Raw genomic sequence first — 22327 nt, forward strand, 5'->3', positions numbered from 1 at the left:
GCTGCTGACCTTCATTTCTCCCTTTTATTTCAGCCTAGAACATTATTGATTCCCGCGAGTTGTGGCGTTAATTGTAATGGGTATATGTGTGTTCCCTGGATGTTTTGTAGAATAGTTTTAAATATTGCAAATGGCAGAAACAAATCAATCACTATTACAGTATATGACTGATTTGGGTGGGTTGCATATTTAAAGGTAACACAACCTTGAGGTTAAACCATTAACCCACCGTGTTGGCACAAGGACAAACTTGCTCCATAGCTACAGGCACGTTGGTGGAAGAACCTGCAGCCTCCTCTCTGCACTCGGCCAGTGTCAGCGTCCTCAGAGGCTGAAAAGGTTCTTTATCAATGCCATTGGTGGAAGCTGGTCTCCATAGTGACGACAACATCATGCCCCTTTACCGCCGGAGCTAATGAGCAAGACGCAGCAGAGACTAATTGCTGACAGATGTTCCTGCTAGTTTCAGGTATTTTAATGCATGTGTGCATTTTGACTAAACTGTTCTGCCTCGTATTATTAAAGGTTGGTCTAATTGAGGAATACCTGTACATCTATTTTCCGACAGTGCTCTAATGAATAGTTATGTCATGTTTATGCAGGCAAGTAAACTCAATCCGAACTCAAAATATAGGCCTCATAATAACACATTGAACTAATGACACTCCAATCACTGAAACATGCTCTAATTTAATATTTTATCAAAGACAGACCAAAATACTCCGCTGCTGTCGAGCACAGTTTTAATGGGCTCAAGAACACTGACATTCATTTCATAATTGCACAAATGATACGTTTCAAAGACGGGCTGTCTGCAGCTTTGATCGCGGGAGGCTCGGGGCGACTCGCTGAGACTCGCTGAGACTCGCTGAGACTCGCAGGGACCTGGAGAGCTCGAACGTACTCCCACCGCTTCTTACAACTGACCCGGGAGGATTTCTCCTCGACCCGTTGAATAAAGAACCCGCGATACGGATCAGATCTGACTCGAGAGTAGGAGGATATTAATTAGCACCAACAAGGCCCAATGGTGGTTCCTGCAATAGTAAGAGCAAACATTTCATTATCTCGCAGAGCAGGAGTCGTTTGTTCTGGTCAGTGTGTTCTGGTTTAGATGGTTGTGGACTCACAGACTGTATGTTGATGTGAGACATATGCTATAAATAGGAATAAATATACGTTTATTACATGATGCGGTTATTGAGGAAGGTTTTAAGGTTAAAGTGATTTGGGTGGAACTGCCTAAAGTTGACGGCACGAGCATCTCATCACTTAGCGTAATATCGACTTGACCTTTTAGCGAACAGTTGTTGCTGTGCACATCCTCTTGTTATGGATCGTGTTTGTGGTGGCGTCCCAGATGAAGCTCCCTCTGGTCCCTGCCAGCTCTCGCTGTAACGTCTGGCTCTTTAGCTACTGACCGTTCGCCTTGCGGCGAGCTTGGCGCAGCTACTGCTTTCTGTTCCGTGCATTTTCGTAGGTTGGGGACTGAAAACAGTTGCCTACTGTGGCCCAGCTGCTGCGACAGCAGTGAGGGTAAACGGGAACATTTGTGAACCTGACAGAGGAGCGTCGCATTCTGTCTCACACCGACATTTGTTGATTTAGGTACAAATCTCAGTGTTTTTGCATCTTGTGTAAAAGCTCCAGTGCCGCTGGTGTTTTATTACATTACCATCTCTGCATGGATGAGTTGTTTTTGGTCTTCTTCTCAGTAGACATTTGCATAAGTCAAGGGACTTCAGGTTCCGTTGAAGGATGAGTAATGTTTTGGAGAATTTTTTATATGCTGTCACTTTCAATCTACAAAAATGTAATTCTTTTTATGGACCATCTCCTCTGGCCTTGAGACTAAAGGAACTCGTCTGAGCTGTTGTTTCTTCCCTAAGATCTGACTGACCGGCCTGTGAGAGACGTTGTGCCTCTATGCCCAGATGCTGATACTGGGGCGGGTAGTAAAAGCATCTATAAGAACACTTCTTAAAGTCTGCAGGGACTGTACAGTAACCGGTTTTGTACAGAGAGTAAAGCAAAGGAAACATTTCCCTCCTGCTTTGTTTTCCTTCACACGTCCTGTGAGACATATCAAACCGGTTATAGCTGTGAGTAAAGCTGTGGCAGCTAAACTGAGACGTTGGCTGGGATGGTTTGCTTAGTGCAGGAAACCAAATCTAATGGCCTGTTATAGATTTTCACACCGCTTGACATTAACCGATGCAGCACTGACCGACAACTGGCACCCGACCAGATTGAAACCTGGACGCTTGACGACCGGCTGACATGCAAACACACACTCACCTCAAGCTCTGGGCATGAATATTAAAAGCTTAATGGGACCCATTCATCATCAGTGCTATTATTCTGTGCATTCATTGTGTCCGCTCCTCCCTCCTCTGTGGACACGCTGCAGAGCTTCGTATTTGCCCTGAGTAAATGCCTCCTGGTCCTTCTCACCTCTCCTCTGAGGTTGTTTTTGCAGCCAGTGCAAACACATGGATTCTGGGCTCTTTCAGAATTTAAATGATAGCACATGCACCTGATGCCGTTCGTAACTTCAGAAACACACTCCAACTAGGTCAGCGAGGGAACAGGCAATCATCGGTAATTACAGTTCATTAACCCACGGGGCCGAACCGCCATTTACAGACAAAAACTGGAACCTAAGGAAAAATCGCCCGGATGAATGAGCAGTCAGATGGCCTCAGGTGTCATGCGGGCACAGGCGAGGCTGAGGCAGCTGAGGCACATATAAGAGTGAAACTATAATGTCACTGTGGAGAAATGGACTTCATCACATCCACACCAGTGTCAGTGGAGAGCCTGAGATTTTAATCAGAAATCTCACATTCACCATTTCAGCAAAGTGAATCTTAAAGAGGTTTCAGCACCATGGACAGCAACAGCCTGACGCAGATACTCCAAAAAAGCGTTCATGTCACAGTAATGAGTCCACCAAGGCCAATGCAAATACAGTGAAGTAAAGCATGCGTACCTAGGAATGATGCTAAAGGCACGGCCTCACTATCCTCATTACACACCATCAAAACCTGCAGTTCATACAATGCCTTTTATGCTCTCACTTCATTTCAGCTAATTGTCATATAGTTAAAAGAAAGGGTTCCAAGCTGCTCTGCCTTCGTCTTACCTTCAGAAGTTACTACCACTAGCTATTCCTCCTTCCCTGCATCCCTACATATGCTTCCTTCAGTTGTCATTCAATGCATCTGCTCACTAATGGAAGCTTTAAAAGGACCATTAAGGTAGAAAATTATGGTTAAACAATCCAGATATATTCAACAAACCTCTTAGCCATTTCATTTGCTGCATTAGCAGCGATGATTCAATGGGTAAGGCTGCAGGAAGGTGTCAGCTAAAAGCCCGTAATGAAGCGGCCTGTTTGTCAGGCATGAAGATAAGGCCTGTAATTGCCCAGGGTCCTGTATTGTCAATATGCATCCTAATACCTTTCAAAGGCTCTCTCTGTAACAGCAGGTGCTTCGGCTTTATCTAAAATAGCTCCAGGATGCGGATGATGGAAACGCTAGATTCACGTGAAGAAGCTGTTTGAACTTAGATACCCAAAATAAACCTGCTGAAGTGTCCAGACTTGGTAATATCTCAGTGGACCAGTCATTTCCAGTGGACATGTAGTGTATGTGTGGCTGCCTGCAGACATTTGTGTGTACAGTCCCTGTACCCTCATACTGTACTGAACAGATTGGTTTGAACAGTATGCAGCGTTTATGATGACGCCACAGTTGGAGGCTTCTAATATGGTTAAAACTCTGCTGTGTAATGTTTGACATCAGAGTATAAAGCAAGTATCAGGAAAACAACTAGACAACTAGAATCACTGACATATGTTAATATTATGTGAGCTAAAAAGGCACCACAGTTATGATAATGCTCAACATCTTCTGAGTATTTTAGGCTGATTGTATTTACTGTATTTACTGCACTAATATATTCACTTACACACAGTGGTGACTCCCACCTCTCACAACTCCACACCTCATTTCCAGCAGCAGACAGCTTCATTTTAATGAAGAGGCAAATCAGAAACAAGCCGGAGAACAGTGGGAGGCATGTGACTGGCTGCTGGACCACATAATGTGAATGTTAAACCAGTTCAGATGTAGGTTGTTAGGGCAGTTTAGTACTATAGATATTCAGAAGGCCATTAAGCTTGGAAACCTGACTACTATAGTACTACTATTAGTAGTAATGGAGTATTTGAGCTGCAGTACACAAAGCAGACGAGGCAAGAACCACACACTCTCCTTGGAATCACTTCTCCTCCCACTCACGTAGCTGCAGCACGTATGTTACTCCAGCGCCAATGCCAAAAACTCTTTAGGTGACACCTTCTCCCCTGGTTTTAAATCCGGTTTACTGGTGGGAAGGTAATGTCAAACAGTCCCTCAGCTGGAAAGATGTTTTTTTTTCCTAGACCAGGACAAATCACATGATGATGCCCACAGTCAACTCACAGTCAACAATTCTATTTTACCAAGAACAGGCTGTCCTTTTTTGATATTAGGGCAGGTTATCGTACATGATTATCGTATGAAAACGTAGGACAAGAGGGCCTAAAGGAGAACAGTGAATAAGAAGGTGGGCTACTAATTAATGTAGCATTATGAATAATGATCTAGTGAGAGAGTGTGCTGGTGCTGATGAGCTGCTGGACGATTACCAATTTCTCATTCCTTGAACAGCTCAGAGATAAGGTCAAATTGGCTGCAGTCGAGAGACATCTGATACTTACTTGTGTTTGGAATTATCCAAATTACCAAGATCATTTCAGCTCAGCCAGCAGTGCACCTGTAACGCCATTACCACATTACGCATTCATCCTTTTGTGAGCGAGCTTTCGTTTTGCAGTTTCACGGAGAATTGAATATGCATAATTTCGGAACTTCGACTGAACAATCAAGTTAGAATTCTGCTTGTTGTTCTGTCTCATCAGTGCAGCTCTTTGCCCTCAAAAATCAGCCAACATCCACTTGTTACATTTTTGAACCCCGTGTAAGAGTCAGATAGATTAATTATGTATTCTGTTCTCTGGAGACATTAGGATTCACAGTTTGGACAATGTTATTTTGCTTCTAAACACAACATGGAAAATAACCTTCATATTTGCCTTTTGCATATTGTAGATATTGTCAAAATTAAATTATGAAAACGTATTAACTATCAGTATTAAACTTCATAATTGGCTGAATTTGCAAGTATAATAGTGCAGTATACAGTAACAGTGAACGTTATTTGTTCAGCCCTTTAAAACTATTAGGTTGAACAAAATGCTACACAGTACAGTGCAACAGACACATAAAACAATGTCAAAACTCAAGCTGTGTCAAATGCCACTGAAAACAAATAGGTTTAAAAATCGATTTAAAAGCAGGCGAAGAGGAGGCCTGTCTGATGTGCAGGGGCACACTCTCCATTTTACACTAGAAAACTCTCTTTCATATACACACAGACACACACATATAACTTATAGCCTTAATGCATCTCCAAAACATTTAAAAGGCACCTATTATTTTTGCTCAGCCCTTAAATACAGCTGTAGTAAATCATCTGGAGTCAGCAAATGATAAAACAAAAACCGATGACGTCATCAGTGTTATGTAAAGAAAATTAATCACCAGAAAATGGCAGTTCTGAGATTCAGTGGTATATTTGTGTAGTAGTAGAACAAATTGCCTTTAAATCTCGGTGATGTACACAATAACCCACACATTCGTTTTATAAAGCCAAGCGCTTGGTCCTTTACCATTCATCAAGGCACATAGTTGCCAAAGCCCGCTGTCATTTCCCAGCATTCCTTTCCATCCCAGCCCTAACGTCCCGCATGACATATGGCGTCCGCCGGGTCTGCTAATTGTTTGGCACAATTAAAAAAGCCGCGGCATCATCAATTTTTTTTAAATAGCGCGTCATCAATCACGATCCCATCAACTGTTGCAGGTTATTGTGTATTGATTTTTCAGAGAACGGAGAGGCCCGAGGCTGCCTTTGGCCTTTCTGTCCAGCTGGCAGGGCTCCGTTACATTCATCCGCTCTGCTGCTACACACGGGGAAAACACTCAGGTGGTTAAATATAGAGGGAAACCAGGCAGTAATCCTCTGTGTGATTGTCAACTACAAGCGCAAACACCCAGAATCTGTACGAAATCCTTCATCTACACATAACTGTGCATGATTTGGCTCCTCTTACCTCAACCCGCTGTTACCTAAGTGCGGAGCTCGCGGTGTCTCTCACAGCCCACTCGCCTCAGCTCTGGAATCCGTCCCTCAGCGCGAGCCGACCCTGCGACCGGCACAAGGAGTTGACGTCAGCGGCCGCGAACACCTGTGACTAATCACGTCTCTCGCTGCACTCTCCCCCTTTTCTCTTATAATGTCAAACAGGGCCCAAAATACTCCCCCGCACCACCGCCACTTAGAGACTCGCTGCTGAGAAAATGACTATTATTCATGTACTTTTTCCGTGGCGTACAACAAAGCGCCGTGGTATAGGGAGACAGACACATCCGGCTGCCGGCGATTTGCAATTATAATGTGAAGTGATCAAAAAAGCGCTTTTGATTGCAAATAATCGCTTTAGCCTTTGCCTGTTTTTCAAAATACACTTACTTACTCATTTGATTATTTTTCCGTGGCGCCATGGTTTGGTTCAGTTTGACTGATGGAGAGATGAGAGTACAGCATGTGCAAAGCCGCGTATCAGTACAGGTCTCAACTGTCCAGCTGTTGAACATCTGATTTTGTTCATTCAAACGTCAACATTTTACCTTTACACATGTCAACTGCAGATGTTATAAACGCTAACTAATCCTTGAAGTTCAGCAGAGAGTGCATCCAGCTCACACGTTTGTGGTGGTGGGAGTGTGAAGTGTGTCCATATTCAGCCCCGACAGTCTCGCCATCTACTTCACCTGAATGCAAGCTCATACATTTCTACAGTATTTGATGCTCTTGAATTGTAGAAACGTCTCCGTGGCCCAAGGCACACGGAGAATGTGAGTCCACCGACATAGCGTGTGAGTAGCCAATTATAACTTTGTAACATAAACTAGAACTTAATACTTTATGCTTCAAAGGCCACCGCATTGAACTCTTTAAAAGTCAAGTCTCAATGGAGAATGGTAAAAGCCTTGCATCATAACAGGTTTGGCCCAGTGAAGAGCTCAGAGCCATGTAGTCTACTCGTCATCCACAGAAAGCTATTACACAGAGAGGGTCAGAGAATCAAAGTCTGGGGACCTTTTTCAAACACTGAGTGCATTAACATGCATTTTATGTAGTTATGTCGTTTCAGTATTTAGCTTTTCTGAATTAAGAACAGAGAATTGTTAAAAACCTTGCTTTTGACAAAGTTCAGAATGATGTAAAAGGAGAATAGAGTCCAGTTGTGTGTGAAGCACATTATTTTTTATTGAATTGGTAAGAAAGGATTTTAGTTTTAAAAAATTTAGAATATTACTGTAGTACTCATTTTCTTTCTTCCTTACAAGCGTTGGAAGACAGTTTCTTTTCTATTCAGTTGCCGTGAAAAATGTACATCTTTACAGTTTAAACTGATGGTGAAAAAAACAGCTGTTGTCTCAGCTTTAAGTCCCAACCAACAAGCAAATTAAATAAAAAGTCCAGTGGATGGTTAGAAAGTAAAACCAGAGGTACAGAGAGTTCCTGTTTGTAGATGCCTCTGAAGAAATCTCCATGTGCTGATGCACTTAGAGAACTCAATGAATCAAAGAGTGCTGCTCTCCAGCCATTAGTGCAGAGAGGAGCTCGTCTTTAAAGCGGCATGACGACTTCTCATCCTTTGGTGGTTAAAACTCGGCCAGTGCAACAGATGCTGTAATTAGTCTGTTTGTGTTTCAGGGCCACTCGTCAGGTGATGTACAGTGACACAGTGTTTGCAGCAACGACTGCAACGAGAGCAAATATGTGTCCCGTAAAAAAAGACTTGTTTGAACACAACAGTCGCAAATGTCATGTACCACTGCGTACACACACACACACACACACACACACACACACACACACACACACACACACACACACACACACACACACACACACACACACACACACACACACACACACACACACACACAGAGCGTAAAAAACAGATCACATCGGCACATGTGGGACTGTGCTCCGCTTGAATTGTTGAAGGTCGAGGTGAACATTGATTAGTGGCAGCAGAACAGGTCATGTCCCCTCTCTGCATCAATACGTCAGCGGTGCCCTTTTCCTCAGCACACTCCCGGTGGTGACTGCAAATCTGTCAAATCTATGGACGTTTTCTGGTATGGGCTTCGACTTTACTGTAAAACATGACCTCGCTGCGTAAAATATAGACACCGTGAAGTGTCTTTGCATGCATTCCTTTAGTTGGGGGGGGGGGGGGGGTAAGGGGGATATAGATTAGGCCTCATCACTGTGCTCACCTACTGTATCTCATGTTGAAATCTCAAACAGTGAAAACATTTGTCATCACGTTTCCCACCTTGACCTTGACCTTGTCTGTGCTCATATCATTATTAATTCCCTCGGGATCTCCTGGCAGGGCTTGTTTTCCTTCCTGGGGTGCAGTTATGGCACCATGACAACAGTTAAAGGCTGGTAATGCGGTGGTAATACCTGAATAATGGGTCAGACCATGGATCCCTATTTAATCTGTAGGAGCAGCACTTCAAATAAAAAACACACGTTTCAGTGTCCCAGTAGAACTGTGCTTTAAAATTAGACAGAGATGATCAACACAGTGAAACAAAAGCCCATCAGGATAAATTATTAGCACTAAAACACGTGTGTGTGTGTGTTGTTAAACACCTGGGTTCAGCCTCGCGGCCTCCTCTGAGGCCGCACCTCACGCAGTTAGATGATGCCTCCTCCATGCATCATCATGTGACAGCTGGTTTGTCAGCCGGAGCCGGAAGAAGTGTTAAAGCCCTCACCTTTCCACCTCACGGCATCAGAAAAAGAAGGTCTCACTCAGAAGCCGTGAAGCTGTCAGTCAGTGAATGATGGACGCCGCTCGCCTTCGTCCGTCTGTGTCTATTTATACACGCTCGGTTCCGGTGACGGCTGCGGCGTCTGGACTTCAGGACGCCTGCACCCGGGCTCCTGGTCCCATCCTGGACCCGGCCTTCGGTAATGACCTGCTCCGTTCCTCCTCCTCCAGCTGCTCTGGATGCTTGAGTAGGAGGGTGGGGATTGAACCTCACTCTGAAGTTCGCCCGTCTCACAAACAGCCTCCGCCAGCTGCCACAGCCCCGACGCGCGCGCTTTTATCTCGCGGAGCTTTGAAACACGCGGCGAAAAACAACGCAAACAAGTTGGTGAGATCGCATTTTTTTCTTTTATTAACTTCAAACATTGACTGTGGCAAATCTAAAAAAAAAGGAACTGCGACAGATGCATTAATCATTTAACTCCGCGTGACTCCAATCAGCTGGGCCCCGACTGCACCCAGCACAAAGAATTCCCCAGGTTCAGGCTGCAGAAGGAACGTAATCACAGGAGACGGCTTTGTTCCCACAGCCGTGGTGGATGCTGAGATCGCTATCTGAAGAGGAACATCTGTCTGTCTGAAGCCATAAGCCTTTGTCAAACCAGGTTCTTGCCTCCAACTCCCAGAACAATCCACTTAACATGGATGCTCATGGCGCGCTGATAACAAATACACACCCGGATCCAGCGCCGGCAGAAACACAAGGAATGTGTGTCGCATCCTCCCCGGTGCTCAGACGGAGGATTTCCAGAGAATCCGCGTTCAAAGTCCTGGCGGCGCCTTTTAAGGGGAGCTGAAAGCGTTTCCTCCGGGTGGCAGATAAGCTCGTTATCTGCTCCCCGCATCATAAATGATCAAAATGACGTTTTGGACTTTTTACAAAGCGCCGGGGAGAAAAAAGAAAACAACGGATATTTGGAGACGCCACCCGGCCGTCTTCATCCGCGTACAGGTGCTTGTGTTGACTCCGACGGAGGCGCGAGCCTGAAGCAAAGTATTAGCTGTGAAGTGGCGCTCGGCTGCGGGGCTCCTGCCGGGGCCTGGGCTGGTTTACTGTCTGCCAGACTGATGAGCCGGAGAGGGAGGCCGTCATCGGCGGCCAGGTGTGAGAGCGATTGCAGCCTTTAGCTGAGAGCAGCACCTCTGCCCAGCGAGACGGCGGGCGGAAAACTGGCCGGCCACATGTTCCGCTCCCGCAGATGATAAATGAAGCCATCGGCGTCTGTGGAAAATCTTCATCCACTGGCCTGGTTTCACATCCGGGAGATCACGTTGTGAAAAGGAATGAGGACGATGATGAGAAATTGCGGGTGTTTCGACTGTAAACGGAACATTAAGCGACACTCGCTAACGCAGAAGCCGCCAATATGGCGGGAGGGACTCCGTTCTGTTTGCTCTGCATCGTCAGCTTGCGTCTTTCTGGACACAGACACGACACGGGCCCGTTCTCATTTTCGGCCCGTTTCAAGAAACTTTTGCAGATATCAAAACAGCAGATGGACGGTCGGCGCTACGCCTGGCTGGAGGCCACGCACAGAGTCGCTGCCACAGCTCCGAGGTTTCAGCGAATCAAAGGCGTTCATTAGAAATGATCTCCGATCCCATATGGCGCTATGTGGTGGACGAAACCCAACCTGGAGGACACGACCCGAACACCGACCCACTGGTTACCAGCGTTATCGTGAACCTTTCACTAATGCTCCAGGAATTATTTACCCCTGAAGTATCTACAGCAATTAACAGTTGGGCCTAAGATTCATTAGTTGTTTACTAAACTGTCGCGGAATCTGATCCTTCAAATGAGGAAACCGTGTGTTTACTCCAGAATGAACTGAAGCCCAGTGTTTTTGTTTTTTTCACATTTATCATATTAAAGTAAACATTAAAAACCATAAATCATCAGAGTGGGAGAAAAGTAACGCTGTATCTACCACCAGGCTGGGGGCTGTTTGTCACTGGCAAGATTCAAAATAAAGTCTATCGTGACAAGAGACAAACATCTGCAGATCATCGACTGTGAAAGTCCAGCTGCTCCAGCTTCAATCAGATGCATCGTTTCCTCCGCACGCTGCTGCAGCAAACTCCGAACCTGATTACGTTTCACTCATTTTAATGGCAGACGCTCCCCGACGGGCTTTTGCATACTGTCTCATTCTGTCTCTTGCCTCTCGGTAGCACGTGCATTATTCATGTCCTGCATTTGTTTTGCTGCCTGTTGTCAGCATATTTGTCAGGGAGACGTGCACCGTGAGATATAATTTACAGAGTCAGTGTTTGCGGTGTTCCCATGAGGAATGACAGGCCGTTAGCAAAGGATTTGTTTGAATCCAGACTTTTCACCTTGGAGACAGTTAGTGAATGGAAATGGGCTAAGCAAAGCAAATTTATCACTGCCACGTGTTCTGGGGAACCGTACGTCATCATCAGCATTGGGATTATAAGCAAACATGTCCTTTGCTGCATTTCTGTGCTTTGTTGTGTTTGCTTTGATTGTATTGATACAGAAGGAGGCAGGATCTAACAACCTGTGGCTTCGCCGCAGCACGTCTCAGCTCATCTGTGATGAATCCCAGAGAACTTGGAGACTTTTAATCATGGCAGGTGGTCTGAGTGCCCTTCATTATGGGTCGATCCTTCTCCGGAGAGTGTGCTTCAGCGCTGCTGGCGCCACCCACATTACCTGAAGAACATTAATTGAGCCTCATCTCAGCAGTGGCCCTCAGCCGTGCGAGTCACCGTCAGCGCGAGGCTGTGAAAACCTCTGGAAGAGATCAATGGCGATTCTGGTTTTATGTCTCAGCCTAAAAGACAACCAGCCGAGCTAATGTCGAGAAGGAGAGGATGTGGCAGGAGAATGACCCTGATTCCTTAATGAGTCAGTGTGTGTGTGTGTGTGTGTGTGTGTGTGTGTGTGTGTGTGTGTGTGTGTGTGTGTGTGTGTGCGTGCGTGCGTGTGCGTGTGCGTGTGTGTGTGTGTGTGTCCACAGCTGTCACAGCAACAGTAGGATAAGGTTGAAACAAAACAAGGTGAGCGGCTCAGCTCTTTGTTCTTCATCCTTTTCATACAAGACAAAAACATATCTCTAATACAGTTTCACTAAACGTGACTTGAGGCAAAAACAACAACATTTTAGAAAAGTGAAAAGTAGTAAATCACAGAACTGAAACAATTACGGCTTTCAGCTTGTTTGTGTCACTTTGGAGATTCCCACTACAGGGACTACAGGGCAGTGGAGAATAGATGGCTGGATTATTACTATTATTTTTCTTATAGACATTAAAAAAAAATACCAAAGACCCGGGAGTTCCTTGATGATATCGGTTGCCTCCAGGATTGCAGTGCGTAATGGCATTTCCAATGCAAATACTTTTTTTTACTATTTTTGAGTCTCCAATTACTACAGTAATGCTGTGGGTGGGATAAGAGGTGTTGATAGCAGGGGAGAACCCCCTGAGGCAGTGGCCAAGGATGGTCTAGAGGCCACCATGGCTTCATCTTAGTTCATGTTTTTGGCAAATATGCTGTTTTGGAATATGTTTCTGAGGACAAATAAATATAACAGAGGCCATAAATGAATAGACTGAATCTATTAACCATGCTTTATTTCATCCCATCTAGGTTATTGAAACAGCCTGTTCTCCTGTCTGAACCAAGAAGATTTAAAACATTTACAAACTGCCAGAACTGCTGCCTAGAACAGGAAGGTTTGATCATATCACACCTGTTCTTGCCTCTCTTCACTGGCTCCCTGTCAGGTTTAGGGTTGGTTTTAAGATTTTAATAATCACCTACAAAGCTTTACAGCCTGGCACCTGCATACTCACTGTAGCAGAGCTCCTTGTCCAGATCCAGTACCGTTTCATTGTTTAATATTGAAAGGAGACAGAATTGTTTCAGTCCAAAGCTCTGGAATGTCCTGACTGAGGATATGAAGTTGTTTGAGTCAGTGTCTTCTTTTAACTCCAATGTTAAAACACATTTTTATCTTTTTCTGACTCCTTGTGAGATCTTTTAGTTCAAATTGTTTATTTTATCTTTTTATTTATCTTATTATTTTATCACTGTGTTGTATATCTGCTTGTTCATGTGTAAAGCACTTTGTACAAGTGTGTGATAAGTGCTCTGTAAATAAAGTTAGTATTATTACGGTGGCAGATGTCAGTGACTGCTCAAAACGTACACTTTTCCTCAGAGAGCTTGTGTTCTTCAAGGAAAACAACCCGGAGAGAGAAGACGAGCGAGAGGAAGATAAGTATCCTGCTAATGTGACAGACCTTTTTATCCACGCTTCATTGAACGCTAATGTTAGCGGGGTTGATGTGACGCTGCAGGCGAATGCTACTGTAGCTCTCCGTCGCCATCCGACTCCACAAGAGCTCAAGTTAGTGTGTTGAGACAGAAAGAGTCCAAAGACTAGAAACCGATCGGAGGAAGCAGGAGTTTAATACTTAGAGGATGAGTGCATCAATCTTTACCAATTCAACTGTTACCTGCCATAATCTTTACCTCCGACTCGCCGTTCATCCTTCCATCCGCTTTCGTTCTGACCTATGAGGAGTTGCTGCTTCTTTTAATGGCCGTCTGTTCTATTCTTATCGGCACACGCTGCCTCGGCGCTGATTTGTTGGCGTGGGCGGACGAAAGCTGCTTCAGATGTTTGATGGCGAAATCAGGCAGTTGGATTAGCATTCAGGTGCTTGGACGGCGTGTCACCCAGAATATCTTTGCGGGCGGATTAACATAATCCATTAGTCCTTGATAAAAGTAGAAAGACACAAACAATGTACTTGAGGCAGTTTGTGTCTGCCTTGGTTGTTCATTCATTCAATAATGGGCCTTTTGACTTCACTACACTGTCTGTAATAGGGATGTTCAGGTTTCTCCCGCCAGGTGAACGTGCTGCATTGATGTTGTGTTACTCCCAAATATGTGGTTGTTCTTCTCAGTTGTGTTGGCTGTGGTTCATATTGATTTCTCCAGCGCTTCCCACTCAGCTTTCCAACCTAGTAAACACTGTGATCAAACGAATAACTGAGCTGCACTTAATCGGTTTATAGGAGTCTGTCAGGGTGTGTTTGAGTAGGAACCTGAGGGGAACTGTACACCGTGATCAATAACACTGTACTGTAAATCCCATTACATTAAACAGACCCCTGTGATTCAGCGCTAGGATTCAAATCTCCTCGCAGCAGGTTTGGTCCATGTCAGATACTGTTTGCACGTCTCTTATGCACATGTCAGATGGGAGTGATTGGGTTCGATAGTCGTGCAGTGCGAACCCTGCGACACGGACAGGAATCTGTTTTGTGATACTCCTCTCAAAGTATCACGAAGGGAAACGGGGGGAATTCAGACTAAATCCGTCCATGCGTGACAGACTGCTGCTTACGTGACGACATGTTCTGCATAATGCAGCATTTAGTGTGTCCAATTACATTAAATGTTCATATTGGACGGCATCCTTCCCCCAGGGTTGAACAAATTTAGTTGAGGGAGGTCTGAGAGGTTACGAGCTTTCAGCAAAGCTGCTTCTCTGTTTTCCTCAAAGAGTCTGAAGCCATTAAAAATTTAAATTAGCCTTTGAAGAGAATGAAAGTATCCCACCACATCCACAATGACAGAGCTGCAGTGTGTGTGTGTGTGTGTGTGAGTGTGTGTGTGTGTGTGTGTACTCACATATGGGATTTCTTGTACTGTATGACTATTCACAGCCTATGAGAAGGGCTTACTGCAGGCGAGGCTTTCTACACACACACACACACACACACACACACACACACACACACACACACACACACACTAGTATGCTGAAATATGTTCACACAAACAGACCTGTGGGCTGAACACCTAAACGGTCTGTGGATGAATATAAGCCTTGTCTGTGTGCCGTCGGTTTCAGAGGCGATGAATCTGAGTCTAACACAAAGTGACTTAGTGGCATTGAGCTACAAAGCGGAGCTTTTTGTGGAAGCGAGCGCCGTGTTTGTACGTAGACGTGTTGTGTTTACAGCAGACGTTTGCAGGGATTTGTGCAAGAATGCGCCGTAATCTACGGGGGAATCGCTGCGCTCTCGTCTGAGTTTACATGAAACCGAAGGTGTTCTCATCCGCTCTGCATTGTAGTGTTTGCAGTGGATGTGAGTACAGAGCCTGCATGGGACGAGCACTCGTCTAATATACATCTCGTGCTGTTCAGCAGCTGACAGAGATACTTTGTAAAGTACTATACATCATAATGGAGCGGCGATGACAGACTGAGACCCATTCGAGCCAAGAGACAAACAACCACATTTGTTTATGAAGCCTGTTCATTGTGGAACATTTGCCGGTCTTGAATTCTGCACAGTGTGCGTGTGTGAGAGCCTGTTTGTTCAGTAACAGCTATGACCCTCTTCTCCAGCAATAACACGCTGACCTGGAGGGAATTCCGTGCTTTCCTCTTTACTGAAAAGCTTCAGTCCAGAATAGTGAACGGCCCCACTTCAGGTTCCTCCACAGCATTTCAGCATTAAAGTCAGGACTCTGACTAGACCGCTGTAAAACGTTACACTACGTTTCTCCTGCTTTAAGCAGAATGATCTCTTGAGGGTTGCAGTCTTTATGCATTATCCATGTTCTGTTCCCCATCTGATACCTTAACTTCTTGACAACTTGGCCACAACAAAGCAGGAGCACTCCAGCTGATTGGCTGGACGGCGGATTAACATCAGTGGCACTGATGCAGCTCTAAATAAATGGCCTTGCTTTGCACCGTTTTCATCATCCTGTACAATCAGTAGCATCTTCACTAACCTGGCTGAGCCCTGTCCACTTCAATCCAGCCAGTCTGTGTCCTGATCTGGCCAAATAACTACTATTGCGCCAGAAAATAAGGTCCTCCTTGGTTCCATCAGCTCAAAGACAGCATTTCAGCACAAACACCCATAAACGCTGCAGTTGAGACAAGGACTCATCTCTTGATGATCCAGTACATCCAGTACAATTTCTCTGTATCTGTAGATAATTGTGTTAATGGCAACGGCAGTTTACACATTTCTTAGTAACGTTAAACACACACAGACTAAGACACACACGGACAGATACACAGTATGTCAAAGTGTTTCATTTTCACACCTTTGAAGTCAGGCCGGTGCTGTAAGGGAAGGCTTTATCTTTGGTTTCGCACTGCTCTGGGGTGTTAGCAGCTCACATCAAACACCATCACATCCCTCCCAAGTCTCCAGAGAGAGACATTAACAGAGATTGAGATAAAGTCTCAGACTTATTTACTCCAACAGATCATGTGCGCCAGGAGTGACTTCCTGTCGTTTCCTGCTCATTAGCCGCCTCCTTTTGTACCAATAACGTTTCAGTTGTACAATATTTACAGTGGTTGTTTTTTTTTGGTTTGCATTTGTATTCATTTAGTTTTAAACTAATACTTAGGCAGATGTGCTGTGTAGAACATTAGAAAACATAGTTTGTTTGTGTGGTTTGATTATTATAACATAGAGTCTAATTGTTTTTGACTATTGTAGAGGGGAGATAATAAGCCAGGTACATAATGAAGCACATTTTAATAATTTCTCCTTCATTCTCTTCATAGCATTTCATTTCAGCCTGTGCTGTAAATGCTGCTGCCATTTATTTTATTTCTTTTGAAGCAATTGCCCTGAATGGGGGGAGCCAGCAGAGACACAGTGTAATTTGATGTGGATGACGATGCAGATGTGGTCCTCCTGCAGCGTGTCGCACTCGGACCTTCGGCGACTTGCCGCGCACGTCCAACTCATTTCTGTGCAAAGCACAGACAGTGAGAGCCGGTTCGGTGGCTGTGCAAAATTACGGCGCGCCGCTGATGCCGGGGTCAAACATCGCTTTCATTACGAAGCAGCGCAGCGCAATTACTGGGAAAATGACACAACCCGACATGATTAATCTGGGCGCGGGAAACGTGTGGGTCCGGCTGCGATGCGGCTGAATCCTGTTGCAGCAACGCAGCGGATGGAGATGTGATGTTTGAAACCTTTGCTCAGTCCCGATCTGCTTTGTTTCTTGTCTTTCTGCCCTTCTGTTACTATATCTCCATCTGTTTTTGAAAAACTGTATGATGGGTGGAGGATGGGAAAATATAGGAGTTTTTCATTGCTAAGTATTAAAAGTATTAAAATAGTATTAAAATGGTATAAAAATGTAAAGTATTAAAATGAACGTGCTTAAATATGAGCATCATCTCATCCTTCCCTCTAACACAAAGCGGTGTGTTTTCACTCTAGACGTCTGTAAGTGTGTGGCAGGCGATGGGGCGAGTGTGGGGCAGCAGGACCCACTGGAGGCTGTGATTGAGAGAAATATGAAAGAGCCACACTGGCTGCTGTTGCGGCGGTTCCACTTCACACAGCTATATCTGGTTAAAGAGTGAAGCACTTCAGTTTCTGACAGCTTGTTAGCAAATGCCCCACATTCAGCAATAATCGTTATTAGAGATTTCAGTCCTCAGAGCTGCCACCTGTGAGACAATTAATTTATTATAAAAAGACGCTTCCTACATGAGTGAAAGGAGCCCAGAGTGTCGTCTGATTGCGAGGAGCTGTTTGTGCCTTCACTATTTTTATAAGCTTCATCTCCGAATGCTTGAAATGTGCTGTCAGAATCTGCACTTCTAGCAGATTGTTTCATCCTCTGCAGGGAAAAAAGTAAAGATCATCAATCATCCCCAGCTCCGTCCTCGCGTGCCCTGCCTTTCTTGTCTCTGTTTGTTTCTCTGACTTGCATCACACTAAAGGACCGTGTTGCTTCTCCTTTTAATCTCGATCAGACTCGTTTTCATTTTCTGCAAATTATCTGAAGATGTTTTCGCTTCAGCTCGCTTCTCTAAATTGCACCAGAAGCGCAGGAGCTGGAGAAATATCACCGCCTGTTTTGGTTAATTTTAAGACACAGTCAAGATCTTGCCTGTGCTGCATCACTGCATCTCCAAAACATAAAGTAAACATGAACAAAACAATGATTCAGTGTAATATATAATTCAATTTTTCACTGTTGACAAATAGAAAGTGAGATAAAGTGCACTTAGCAGGATAATACCCTCAAGTGAAGGGAAGCTGGCTTGGCTGGTTGAACCTGCAGAGAACACTTAATGTGTTTTCTACACACACATGTGTATGTGCACGTGGGCCAGAGTCCCCACCCTAAAATGCCTGGATATACAGAAACACCCGATCGAGCGGCGCTGTGACAGAGAAGGGAACACGAAAGCACAGTTAATAATGTAATTAGCGTTATGGCTCTCGGCTATGTTTGTACCCGGCGAAACAACAACACAACAAAAAGTAATCGACAGCATCCGAGCAGTGTGTGTGCGCGCGTGCGTGCGTGTGTGTGTGTGTGCGTGTGCGTGTGTGTGTGTGTAAATTCTCTGTGAGAGCAGATGCAGATACTCTGTCCAAATACTGGACACATCTCCCTGATGATTCACGACCCAGAGTGTTTCCAGCTGCTGCTGTCACTCCACTCTGGACCTAAACGATCCATTTCTGGCCCAAAAACACTGCCCTGAGCTTTTAGCAAGGAGCCTGTCCTTGTCGTTGTCCTTCAAAGGTAAACGAGCATTTTGTTCCAGCCTGTCTGTGTGAAGCCGTAGCGTTGCTTTCCTCCAGGCTGCTCTAGTTGTGTGGCCTCCAGCGAAAGACGCCGTCCTCTGAGCGCGCGGCGGCGCCGCTCCTCCCGTCATGTCGCTACTCAGGCACTCACGGGGCGCCGGAGAGCCTTCACGCTGGAGGGCTCAGAGCATCTGTACCACTGCAGATCCCAGGGGGGTGCAGCTGTGCCACCGGTGCAGGCGCAGCGCAGGCTGTGGGGTTTCCTCTTTGTGAGGCGAGAGAGCGTCTCCGTTCATTCCTTGTTTCTCCATAAAGTGTTCCTTTAACTAAACTCTGCCGACTGCACCTTTTAACACTGCGGCCTGCTCTTGCTTGACCAACGTTTGGGTCCTATTTTGTTATTTAATTTGGAGGAAAAGTGACTGGGACTGAAATTGGACCAGATTGGGGGCAACTGAGGTTCCTCGGGTCCATTAAAGTCCACTCACTGCCTTAATGGACTCGCCTTACTGAAAGAAGTGCACGGTCGTCTGGAGCCTGCGAGCAGCGGATGCAGAGGTCCGTCCTCCACTTTAATGGCCATATGCTACGTAGCGTGGACGCTAGATGTTACTGTTAGCTCCCTCAGCCGATAGAATGACTTCACACAGCAACGCTCCTCTGAGTCTCGGAAACACGCTGGGACAAAAGACCAATTAATATGCATGTTGACACTCAGATATTTATCACCACGGTAACACTGTTTGTTACTGGGATTGTTTTTTTGTTTTTTTTCCATTCTTCCTTTCATGCCGCATGTCTGAGCTCTGGTTTCTGCTTTGTCCGACTGGCCCTTAGATGCAGCAGCAGAAACAGCTGGTTGTCATGGGTGACCAGAAGAGGAAGCGAGCGAGCGACAGAGATTTACCCTACAGTTTTTGTGCGTGCCCACTGCTCACTGCGTGTGAAGGGAGTCGGGGAGATTTCACATCTCCATCTTTTGTCTCTTAATCCTTCTTTCATCAACAAACCACGAAGACAAAAAGCCTGGAGGGGATTTTCTTAAACACATAAATGAATTAATAATTGTCTGTAGCCACAGCCTGTAGCTACATGCTACTGAACTCAATTAAAAACACATCAAAGACACCGTCGTGTTGATTGACACATTCCTTAATCACGACCAACGTGGCAAATGTAGGTTATGGTAGAATAACTCCACAGCTCGGTTTCTGATCTCAGGAGCACCGCTCTGTGCCGTGCCGCTGTCTGTTCCACTTACTCTGCCCATGCCCATTGTAATTACAGTAAACATGACGACATAGCCCTCGAACGCAGCCTGCCTGCTGCAGCGTGGAACTCGGCGGCTTCAGCTGCAGCGGATTTCATTGTGGTTGCATATGTGAGATGTTTATGGGACTGATCGAGTGGTGCGGGGTGTTTGTGGAGTTTTGTTAAAACACTAAAACTTTGTGGGGTGTGAGTGTACTTAGATTCACGTGTGTCTCACCCATGCTTCTAAAGCTAATGTAAACACATGAAATCATGCATGTTGTTTCTCCTCATGCATGCAAATGCCTTTACTTTGTGAAATCTATAATCTATATATGTTCTATGTGTAGGTGGGGCTGCCAGTCTGTGCTAATGCTGTGGGTCTGTAAATATATTTTATGCCAAACGCCTCAACACCAGCTGATTCCACTCAGACACCAACCTAATGGATGCAATACAACTTTTTAATGCTGACCTCTGAATCGGCCTCTTCCGCTCTGAAGCACGTTGTGTAATGAGAAATATTGATATTTATGTCCATATGTTGAACCCAGCGCCTCTGGTGCTAATCGCTCCTCACCTGAAGCTTCTCCGCTCCACCTGTCTCACATGCTCCATTCGCCCCCCATTCACTATCTCTGTAACCCACGATGAGGTCGGAGCAGCCTCGTCATTCCAGTAACGACTTCCTTTTTGGTGATTCCTCCTGGGCGCCCAAACCTGCATAAAGTGATGTATGCTCCACGCAACAGCACCGGACAGCTCATCGTTCTCAGCCAAAGACACCTCTGAATACGCACATCCACCCTGGGCCAATCTCTGAAATGCTCCGTGAGCTGCTGCTGCCCCTGTCACCGACGTCCACAAGAAAAGAAAAGCATGAAAACAACGTTAGAGTCGAGCAATAAGGCTTTGGAGTATTAGTGGAGAGTTGGGGGGGGGGTCAGTTGGTATCAGTTGATCTTTTTTTTGCAGGGGCAGCCGCTGAAAGGAAGTGGAAGTAATACAAACGTCAGTGTTAATATTCTTTATTCTTTCACCCCTCACGAATCAACTTGGCTCCAACATGTGTTTTCCCTCCGCGAAATTGTCGAACCCAATTGTGCATCTCTCCGTCTCCATGCACGGACCTACGCTTCCATTTCCACCCTGCTGTAGCACCACAGCAGCACCAGCACCCGTGGGCTCCTTCCGCTCTCCAGCTACACGACAGCGGGCACCCAGCAAACTCCTCAGCTACAGTGGCTCGCTGCGAAATGCAGCCCCTCGGACTTTAAATGAAAAACTGCCCAAATGTGGAGAGTGGGATGAATATATAAATTACAAATGAAGCAGTGAGGAAAAGCAAACCCATTTGGTCAACCCCCAGAACAGCAGAAGCCCAGAGGACATGGCACTCACATAAATTACAGGAAATGCCACAGACTTTCTCTCTCCCCGCTGAACTGTCTCGGGTCCCTTGATGTCCGATGAATATCAGACCACGTCCTCCAGGAGACACAATCTATTATCATTCTGCCACCGGGCTCCTCCACAGACACGTCTCCCGCCTAATCAATGGGCTTGCACCAAAGCTGCACAGCAGGCACGCGCAGTCAAGACACACAACCCTCCGAGCACATGATCAAACTAGTATATGGACAGAGAGGATCAAACACTTGAAGGAATCCATATCTCAGATGACACAAAGCTGATTCTTTGGTTCCAATCAGAGCAGCAGGATTCCAGCTGTGCTGCCTCTTACCTGCGTGTCCCTGTGGTTCTCCTCTCTGTGGCCGCGCTTGGTGAAGACCCCTGGTCTACGTGGCCATGCCCTCCTACATGGGCGTGCATCTGTGGGACAGATGAGAGGTGCGCCCCGCGTTCGCCAGCCCGCGGAGGAGGAAGGTGACGGTTAGTCCTCGCAGCCGCCGGGTCCGTTTTAGCGCAGGTCCTCGCGTCTCCCGCTCTCCCGGGTCATTCCAGCCAGCCCCTCAGCGACTGCAGAGCCAGGGAGCGAGCGTTCGGGGGGATGGGAGGCGCTTAGAAGACTGGAGCTGACACGGAACAGCTAGAGCACCTCCTCCTCCCACATGTCGGACTGCAGCCGGTGGACATGCTACAGCTGGAGCCTCTGTCCGCCGCCCGCTTTCCTCCTGTGCACGGGAGAGCGTGCGTTTTTTTTTTTTTGTTTTTGTTTTTTTTGTGCCTTTCCGAGCGCCGGCGCTGCTCTCGTCCCTCTTCGTTGTTGCTGCCTGTGGCTCCGTGATGCTGAGGCAGTATGGGAGAGAATCGGAGAGAGGAGCGGGAGGAGAGAGCGATGGAGAGAGAGAGAGGTGTGTGGGAGTGGGGGAGGGAGAATGACAAGGGAAAGTATAGAAAAGGTTGTTTTTCCTCCTGCTCCATCTATTGGTATCAGTTAATTAGGAATGCATGGAAATGGCTGAGTTAATGAGTCAGCCCTACCCATGTGTGAGTGTGTGA

The 22327-nt window shown here is 45.9% G+C and overlaps 1 protein-coding gene and 1 long non-coding RNA gene across 7 annotated transcripts in view; one reads left to right on the plus strand and one right to left on the minus strand.

Moving 5' to 3' along the window:
• LOC114865097 (uncharacterized) overlaps positions 1-19821 on the plus strand; it is a 55688-nt gene extending 35867 nt beyond the window's left edge. Inside the window, exon 3 of the long non-coding RNA XR_008695958.1 lies at positions 19451-19821. This is a non-coding gene — a long non-coding RNA (uncharacterized LOC114865097). The remainder of the gene's footprint in view (positions 1-19450) is intronic.
• Positions 1-22034, minus strand: part of frmpd3 (FERM and PDZ domain containing 3) — a 54170-nt gene extending 32136 nt beyond the window's left edge. For 2 of the 6 annotated variants that reach the window (XM_055512539.1, XM_029166099.3), the window contains exon 1: positions 21609-22034. The gene's annotated coding sequence lies outside the window, so the exon portion shown is untranslated. Of the gene's footprint in view, positions 1-16145; positions 16925-21608 lie in introns of those variants that run through there. The other 4 variants (XM_029166103.3, XM_029166101.3, XM_055512540.1 and 1 more) reach the window with 4 other exon arrangements.
• Between the last annotated feature and the right edge of the window lie 293 nt (positions 22035-22327).

This window comes from Betta splendens, chromosome 10 (genome assembly GCF_900634795.4).
Source record: "Betta splendens chromosome 10, fBetSpl5.4, whole genome shotgun sequence".
In the NCBI taxonomy this organism is placed as follows: Eukaryota; Metazoa; Chordata; class Actinopteri; order Anabantiformes; family Osphronemidae; genus Betta; species Betta splendens.